The following is a 10,521-nucleotide window of genomic DNA, read 5'->3' as shown; positions in this document are numbered from 1 at the left end:
AGAGATGGAAAGTTTACACTACAAAATGAATGACTGAATGCATTTGAATTAAAAGCAAGGGATAAGATGAATTGTCAAGGATAAGATCTGGCTTCCTTAAAAATATTTATATATATATATATATATATATATATATATATATATATAATATATATATACATATATAATATATATACACATATATATATATATATATATATATATATATATATATTATATATATATATATGATACATATATATATAATATATATATATATATAATATATATATATACATATGTGTGTGTGTGTGTGTGTGTATGTATAACTGAATCACGAAAGTTTGGAATATGATAAATCCCATAAATAAAGAATATAGGGGGAAGCCACCCGAAGGAAAGTTAAACAACGGAGTGTGCTGCAAGATCTTTCGACTCAACCTCCTTTTCTTAGTAGATGGTCTGCCTGTTTTAAAAGCATGAAGTAAGAGGAAATATGTAGTCCTTGGTGTTTTACTCATGAAACCCTTGACAGTCTCACAAAGTTGAAATTTGGTTTACTTTTCCCAGGTAGTATTACCTGTAAATAAACTTTAATACCTTTCAAAGTTAAGCAATCATTCTTTTATCGTTTCTTTGCCTAGATTAATCAGTTTAAAAGAAATTCTCCTGAATAGTTTAAGTTGGCCATTGTAGAAACAGCATTGATATAAAATTAGAAGCAGTATTACTTGGTATGAGGAAAAAAAATAGAATCTTTTAAGAGGGAAATATTTATATAGTAAGCTACTTCAGCATTGCATATTATGATTTCTCCAAAAACATTAATATAGGAAAATAAGTCACAGAATTTTGAGCAAGTTTGTTTCCTAAAATAAGGCAATATTGAAACTTTGGTAGAAACTATATATTAAAGGCTACTTTTTTTGGGTGGTGTTTTGTGGTTGTGGTGTTGGAGTGTATGTGTGTGTCAGCGCGCGCGAGAGAGAGACCCGAGCGAGAGAAGAGAGAGAGAGACGCAGCGGTAGGTGAAGAAAACACAATTTTAAAATAATATATTTTATTCATTTCTTATTCACGAGAGGAATTCCAGTTATCCAACGGAAATAATATTGAAGAAACCAAAGGCTGGAAAATCTTATGCAAATTCATGAGATATTAGATACAAAACGTAATTTACGGTAAATTTTTAGGAATATAGATGAAATATCTCTTCAATACAAATATTATTTTCTCAGTTTTTGTTGATAATTAAATGTTAGTGAATTTTTGAAGGTTTCATTGTGGGTTCGTCAGAGAACAGACGCCATAGTCTGAGAAAGAAGCATTGATTCCTTTCTCTCAAATGTTCACGATTTGCAAATTTCCCTTTTTATTTCATTTAAAATGTCATATGAGTCTTTTTCTTGTTTTAAAAGATTTTTTGCTTCTCAAAGTAATGACTTATTAAGAAGTAACAAACTATATAAGAAGAATTATGTTGAGTCAAAAAGGAAAATCAATAATGATCTGAAGAACTGAGACAAACTGGAAACTCCGAACGCCGGAGTCCTTCCTGGAGACTCCGAAGGATCCTCGGAGTCCTCCACCGGAAGGACTTGATGACGTCACAGTTCTTCAGATCATTCATGACTCTACTTAATGAATCGACATAATTCTTCATTATGTAGTTAAATAGTTTGTTACTTCTTACTAAATCTTCATTTCTGAAAGCAAAGGATCTTTCAAACAAGAAAAAGACTCATATGACATTTTAAATGAAATTTGCAAATCGTGAACATTTGAGAGAAACGAATCAATGCTTCTTTCTCAGACTATGGCGTCTGTTCTCTGACGAACCCACAATGAAACCTTCAAAAATTCACTAACATTTAATTATCAACAAAAACTGAGAAAATAATATTTGTATTGAAGAGATATTTCATTTATATTCCTAAAACATTTACCGTAAATTACTTTTTGTATCTAATAACTCATGAATTTGCATAAGATTTTCCAGCCTCTGGTTTCTTCAATATTATTTCCGTTGGATAACTGGAATCCCTTTCGTGAATAAGAAATGAATAAAATATATTATTTTAAAATTGTGTTTTCTACTCCTACCGCTGCGTCTCTCTCTAGCGGTCGCTCTCTCTCTCGCGCGTGCGTACACACACTCTCACACACACTCACACTCACACTCACACACCAAAAAAATTATTAAATAATATATATATATATTATGTGTGGCGTGTGCTCCTGTGTCTGTGTTGTTTACGATTTACATTATCATACAATGCCATATATATATATATATATATATATATATATATATATGATATATATATATATATATATATATATATATATATATATATATATAAAGGTATAAGCCATGAAGGAAATATAAACAACGGAGTTTCTGCAAAGGATCGTTTCGACTCAACGTCTTTTACTTTTACTACTAAGGAAAGGAGGTTTGAGTCGAAAAATATTGCAGAAAACTCCGTTGTTTATATTTCCTTCGTGGCTTATACCTTTATTTATGGATTTATCACATTACAAACTTTCGTGATTCAGTTTTATATATATATATATATATATATATATATATATATATATATATATGTAGATATACGTATATATATATATATATATATATATATGTATATAAATATTTTTAAGGAAACCAGATCTTAACCTAGACAATTCATTTTATCCCTTGCTTTTAATTTAAATCATTCAGTCATTCATTTGTAGTGTAAACTTTCCATCTCTGTCTTTCCCACCATTCTGTTTTTAGTATACGGTTGTAATTTATTTAAAGATCTTATATATTTTATTTTTCTTAGTATGCTGGTGCAATTTATATTAAAGATTTTAACCATTATCTTATTGTTGCTACTTTTACTCAGCTTTGTCAGCCAATAATTACATAATCTTGTAACTACTATTAAAGTACTGTAATGTCTCTTTTAGGCTTGAAAATGTTGTTATGAAGAAACAACGAAACGCGTCGCAATTAAAATGTGGTATCTCTTAACCTACGTTCTTCTCTTCCTACTTAGATTGAGATTTCCAAAACACCTGTCTACTTTCACTATATATATATATATATATATATATATATTTATGCATATATATTTCCACCTCCATCTTCATCCAATTTTACCCCTGACTCTCCTGTATTCGGATTCTTCCACAACGAATCGAAACTGGTATTTTCAACGACAATCAGCAGAGAGAAATTAAAAACAAAAGAAGCATACAGTAAAAAAATATAAACTGAAGAAATATTCCTTTTTATTCCTTAATCTCCCGGCATTTCCCCCAGGGGAGTCAAAACAAATTCTGGACCATTTCCAGAAAACATTCCAGGCCGAGCGGGGAGACATCCACCTTCCATCATCGGGTTTTTAGGCCTAAAATTTCTCCGGTCACTTCAAAGAGGAAATCCATAAACAACGATATTACGCCTTGATTCGGAATCGATTGGAGGAATGGAGTCTGCATAAAAGGGGCACACCCTTATTTCTAATTGGCATTTTACATTGCTGGTTTGCCACACAGCAATTCTGTGTCAAATGGGGTAACGTATTATCGTACACCTTCGGTTCCCTAATAGGGCTTCGGCAAGGGGGCATTTTCTCTCCATACCTGTTTAATATGTACACAGATGCCTTGAATGTCAAACTGAACTCACTCCCAATCGGATGCACTGTCAATGAAACAACTATAAACAACCTCTGTTACGCCGACGATATGGTTCTGATTTCTCCATCAGTGCAAGGTATCCAACGACTCATCGACTCTTGCCGCTAATATGCAGAGGAATTTGATACAATCTACAACGAAACCAAGACCCAGTGCATGTCGCTGCTCCCTAGATCGCTTAAGCATATTGCAGAACCACAAATTTTCCTCGGAAATCATCAGCTGGAATTTTTGCACGAATTTCCGTATTTGGGTCACATTATCTCCGACGACCTAAAAGATACGGCAGACATTGAACAGAGGCGTCGTAAACTATGTGCATCTGGCAACATGATTGCATGGAGGTTTGCCTTCTGTCACCGAGACGTGAAACTGCTGCTCTTCCGCTCGTACTGCTACAGTATCTATGGATGCTCCCTCTGGACAAACTATACCCGAGAGACCATGAGACCTATCACTGTTGTGCACAATGACATTTTGAGACGCCTCACAAGCACTCCCCTCTACCACTCTGCCACACAGATGTTCATAGAAAACCACTTGGACAACTTTAAAATCATTGTAAGGCGAACAATTACTGTGATTACTATCCAGTTAGAGTTTTTTTTTTACATTCACTTTTCGTATTTAGCCCTCTGGACCTGACTACTGTAACCCCCTAAGGTCTCAAGTTGAATTTTAAGTTATATAATCTATGCACTAACTGTTATAATTCTCAATGCATTATTTTTCTCACCAATTTATTACTGTTATTACCAGTAGTATGATTACTATCTTTTATGCTACCTCGGCTATTTTGTGGATAAATGCCTAGTATTCATTTTTTTTATCATGTTGTCTCATGTATCTAGATTGTATATGTTACTGTCTGTATTTTGTATATTTCATGTACATGACCCTGAGCTGAAATAAAGGATATTATTCTTATTATTATTTACTAGTTCCCAGAAAGGAGAGAGAGACACAGAGAGAGAGAGAGAGAGAGAGAGAGAGAGTGCGAGGACGAGGAAGGTAAGGAGCAGAGGGAAATATACAACGTCGTTGTCTGACCAGCTCACTTCCAGCCCAGCTAAAGGATTAAAAGCTATAAACCCCAATGAGACCTCAACACTGGTATATAAAGGATGTTCTCAAAGTGTATCATTGCAAGAGTGAGGTAAGACAACTTGTGAATTTTTGTCGCAAATTTCAGATATAAAACAACGAATACGACGAGAGAATCTATTAAAGGAATATTTTCCGGTGTACGAAATTCCTTATCAGACAAATTAAACTAAATAATACAATATTCCCCTCGTACTCTGTGAGTGTCTAGAGAAATGGTACGGTTAATTTTTTCGATTGCTTTAACATTGTCAATAAGAAAATACTATAGTAATTTTACTTATATGTTATGATAAATGTTTTTATGAATAATTATTAAGTGTCAACTCGCTGTATTTCAGCCTTAATGATGCAACAATGTAGTTGTGAAACATCGGCATTAGCAACAAACCTTCAATTGTATTGTATGATTTTGAGAGCTGCAGCTCCAATGTTTGAGTATATATATATATATATATATATATATATATATATATATATATATATATATATATATATATATATATGTATATATATATATTATATATATACATATATAGATATATATATATATATATATATATATATACATATATATATATATATATATATATATATATATATATATATATATATATATTGTGAGATATTGTTAAGTTGATAAACAATCGTTTGGCCATGTTGGGTTGTTGCCTCCTTACTTGTTCTTGTTTTTCTGTGGGACAAGTTAACGTCTGTCGTCTTTCCTTGGAGTTCGACAGTCCGGTTTAGTATGGCAGCGAGTCAGGTCCTCAGCAGAGCAGCAGCGTCATGCATTATGATGACATGTATAGGGAAGTTTGCCTGTTGGATCGGTAAAGTACTGTTTGCCAATTTGACTCTTGCTGCATTTGTTAACGAAACGACAACGTAGCCAGAATTTTGACTAAGGCAGTGGGGAGCTCGTCAGCAAGCAAAGAGGTGCTCTGCTTTGAGGAGTAGTGGGGCAGTGTAAGGACTTGGTCCGGTATCCCTTGAGTAAACTGGAAGAATCCCCAAGGTAATCTTCGTGATATTGACCGTTAGGTTAAGTGTTTATTCTATATTGTATATAGAACGTTTGTATATTTATTGATGCTTATTTTACACGAGTAATTGTTTTGTTTTAGGAGTGGGCAGCAAATACCGTAATGCGTCTTGGGTAGTGATCACCTATGGTTACGAGTGCTTTCTCTCCATGGGTTTTCTTTGAGGTAATTGCGTTACATTTGGTGTTCAAAATTTTATGGAATGCGACTTTTAAAGTATTGTGGTTTTGTGTTGATACTTTAATTTTGGTGTAATTAGTGTTCTGTCATTGTATGAGACTTTTCTTTTGTTTTCTTTTAGGTGTTGACCGCAAGTCACGTACAGACTATTTTGTCCTGGTCTATTTAATTGCCTTATACGTTGCTTTGTGTTAATGTATTAGTAACGATTGTTTATTAGTTTGCATTTATTTGTTAGTTAGCTATTATTTTGGTTTATGTTCAATCTAAGTTTTTTTTTGCAATAAATATATTTTTAAAGAAATTGGTTTCCTTTCTGCAATATTTACCATTGTCTTGTGTATGAACCTTTTATGAAGGGAACGGTCTCCTTTACCCTAGTGAATTAAGCCATAACAAGCTTTAACTATAAAATTCACATGAGAAGCAGCATGGGGGCATTTGCAGAGGGTATACCTTACCTGTTGGCTTTGGTAGCAGGAGGATGGTTAGATGATCAAACCATGATCATCTGTGGGACGGATTTATTCTAGTTTGGCAGCAGACGATTCGGCCGTAATCGCCTATGTGATGGATGTGTTGTTCCAGTTGGCAGTTGGTTGCTGCTTCGGTGTTTTGCGGAGATAGTCTGTCTGTGTCCATTCTCTCTCTCTCTTATTTTTTTTGACAGCTGAGTCCGTCTTGTTATCTCTATGGAGATTGTTTACAGTTTTTATGAACTGTGTAATGCTACGTGGATTTAGGCTATTTTGGTGTTGTGTGTGTTTATTTTTGCTGCTGATTTATTATTGTATAATTGCTATGCTGCCTGTATAGCATTGTTCATACTGCCTGTTTGCTATGGTTAATAATTTACTTATTTATGATGTATGTTGACTATGTATGCTGCTTGTTATTTAAGCAATGGTTTATGCTGCGTTTGAATTGGTTTTGGTACAGCTAAAGTGTTTCTGAATTTGTGGTAAATTTTTATTCAGTCTAATTAACATTTACTGTTTTAAAGTTCAATATTTTGACTTTACGATTTCTTGGTTAATTAACGCTCATTTAGCTACATTTGTACTTTGAATTCATTGGACTGACTCTGTTTGATTATGTTAACTTTATGTAAATTGCTCTACCTACTAAACCCGTACTTGGTTGTATAAATGTAAAATTAAGTTTTGTAAATAAGGCAATTTTTGTGGTTTTGCTCCTCCGCTCCTTCCTCCTTTGTTCGTCCCAACTGCTGTCAGTCATTCCAGTCCCTTTTCTTTTTCTTCTAAGATCCTGCAGGACCGAATACGGTCCATTACAATATATATCTATATATCTATATATATATATATATATATATATATATATATATATATATATACATATCTATATATATTTATATATATCTTTATATATATCCATATAACTCTATATATATATCTTATATATATATATAATATATATATATATATATATATATATATATATATATATATATATATATATATATACATATATATATATATAAATATATATATATACATACACATATACATATACATAATATATATATATATATATATATATATATATATATATTAGTACCAATCTGGTGGTCCGAAGGAAAAGGCTTTGGAAGCTCGTCAGAGGTACTGTGATCATAGGATAAGAAGAGAGGAGGTGGAGCCAATCAAGAGAGATAAGAACATGCCAGTGATAGGGGGAAGGAGTGTGTAGCATCAGCGGGTCAGACGGATGGATTTGGTGCGGAGGGATATTGGTGGGGTGGAACGGGGCGTAAAGATGCAAGGAATCGAAATAGATGGGGGTAATTGACCCAAGACGAGGAGCCTAGTATACAGTGGGACTAATAAGGTCGAAAGAAGAAGAGTTCGACTATAATTGACGCTCTTTCTGAATATTGTCTTTCCTAACTGGTGCTTTGAATTAAAGGGGCGCTTTTGGTAAATATACATACATACATACACACATACACACACACCTATATATATATATATATATATATATATATATATATATATATATATATATATATATATATATACTCTGTCATTTCATTTAGAAGCTATGCTGGTAATGAGATGAAATAATTAACTGAGCCTTTCATTCGGTTAGAATGTTGGTTAAAACTTTTGTGGAATACAGTTACGAGCCTTCTTTTCATCGTCATTATCCTTTTATTACCTCCCTAAACCTTCACTGTAAGAGTACTCACGAGCCCACATAACCCTTTTCTACTCTTTGATCATTCATATCTTCCAATCTTCGTTCAAAACTCTCCGCTGACCCAAGGTTGCTTTTTCTCAGATAGGCGATGTCAATTTGTATCATTGACTCAGTGTTTTTTAGTTTATTCTTTCTCGCTGCATTTACATTTTTAAGTATAACCCTTCCTCGATAAAGTATTTTCTTACATTACCCATTAGCATTCGACATACCTCAGTTTTTTATCTTTCTTTGCTCCTGAAGACTTCCTCGTGGATGCCACTACATAATTATCTTCTTAAAATAAGCTGCAGGTTGCTTCATTAAATCCTAGTTTAATCACTACGATATTCAATAATTATTTCTTTTCTCTCCTTTTTGAACTGACTGACACTTCGTGCTACTGTTGACCTTATCCTTGAAATTGTTATACATCTTATGAATTTCCACTTCAGGTTCCTATGTCTAGTTCCTTTTCCATCCTTTATAGTATAATCATAATTGTCAATTTCAAACTTATGTCATTTGATTGTTTTTTAAACAACTTTTATTGATATTAGCATGCATAGCAGTAAATTTATTTGAGTCACAACCAAATGGACCCATACATAAACAATCATGCATGCAGGCGCTACTGTACAAGCACACTCAAATACAGAGAACGCAAGTAAGTAAATGTGAATAAACTATAATGCTAAGTTAATGTACTGAGTAAACAATAAGGAAACACTTCAATAAAGAATTCACAAGAAGATACATAAAATAAGAGATGAACATATTACAAAAGGTTTGTGAATATCTCTGCAGCAGTAAAGGGCATGTGCACTGCGGAATTCTTCTGTTTATGAAATGTTTGCCTGCATGACTTCAGGTGAAGGGTGACTACATTTTGCGCACTGAATTTTCACGCTCTTCTTAAAGTTGATGGAGATTCAGTACGATGATTAGTTGTCCCTCCTTCTTCCCTTGCTGGGGGAGCTTTTCTTCCATTTGGATCTGACCTTAGTGCGCGTTGTTGTTTTGACACTCACTCTGAAAATCCAAGAAATATAAAATGAAAAATAGCTCTAATTTCGAAACACCCAGGTATATATATATATAGATATATTATATATATATATATATATACTATATATCATATATATATAATATATATATATATATATATATATTTATATATATATATATATATATATATATATATATGTGTGTGTGTATATATAGATATATATATTATATATATATATATATTATATATATATATATATATATATATATATATTATATATATATCTGTTTGTTGTGTTTTGTGTGTAATAATATATATATATATATATATATATATATATATATATATATATATATATATATAACATATATACATATATATATCTATATGTATATGTATATATTATATATATATATATATATATGTGTGTGTATATCAAAATCCAGCAGGAAAAATGAAAAGCAGCAGTATCTAGGGCTTTCGTGTATTCTTGATACACCTCATCAGGGTACAATATATAAAAGAATGAAAAATAGCTTAGAAATATCAAAGATAAACATAAAAACAAAAAAGTAAAATAACTATGTGCCAAAAATTTTATAATCTAATCTAAGAAACAAATGGTCCACAGCCTAGAATTACACTTAAAGGACAACAACAAATGGAAATGGAATTACTGAGCAGTCATTTACATGGTTATGAAGTTGTCAACAATACATTTCGTAAACCAGTTATCTAGTTTATATTGTCCGTTGCTAATATTAAAAACACTACTTGACTTATATTTTATTATACTAGATTCTATAATGTTTCTTTTAATAATATCTCTACAAAATAAAATTTCCTTTGAATTGTTCCAATTAATTACGCGATTAAAATTATTCATATGTAAAAAGAGAGCACTCGATGTACTTCTTACACGTACACAATATTTATGTTGATTTAATCTTGATGCCAGTAGTTTGCCACTTTGACCAATATATTTTTTATCACAATCTCTGCATGGAATTTCGTAAATGCAACCCGTTTGTAAATGTGGAGAGTTCCTTGTTAAAATTGTTCTTACAGACTGAGTGTTACTAAAAACAACGTTAACATTAAAAACTTTAAACATTTTTGGCAATGAAAGAAACCTGTTGTCAAAGGGAAAACAAGCAAATTACTGGTCAAAAGCCTGTACATGGTCCACTGCATAAAATATTTTCTTAGCCTTTCTTAGCCTTGGGAGATGTACTCTGCAATCAGACTGTTCCCACTCTCACACAAGATTTACTAACACGAAAAACAACATATTTTTAATACGCAGAG

The sequence above is a fragment of the Macrobrachium nipponense genome, chromosome 13, assembly GCF_015104395.2.
Source record: "Macrobrachium nipponense isolate FS-2020 chromosome 13, ASM1510439v2, whole genome shotgun sequence".
Taxonomy (NCBI): domain Eukaryota; kingdom Metazoa; phylum Arthropoda; class Malacostraca; order Decapoda; family Palaemonidae; genus Macrobrachium; species Macrobrachium nipponense.
The sequence above is the reverse complement of the archived record's forward strand: the minus strand, read 5'-3'. Positions refer to the sequence as shown.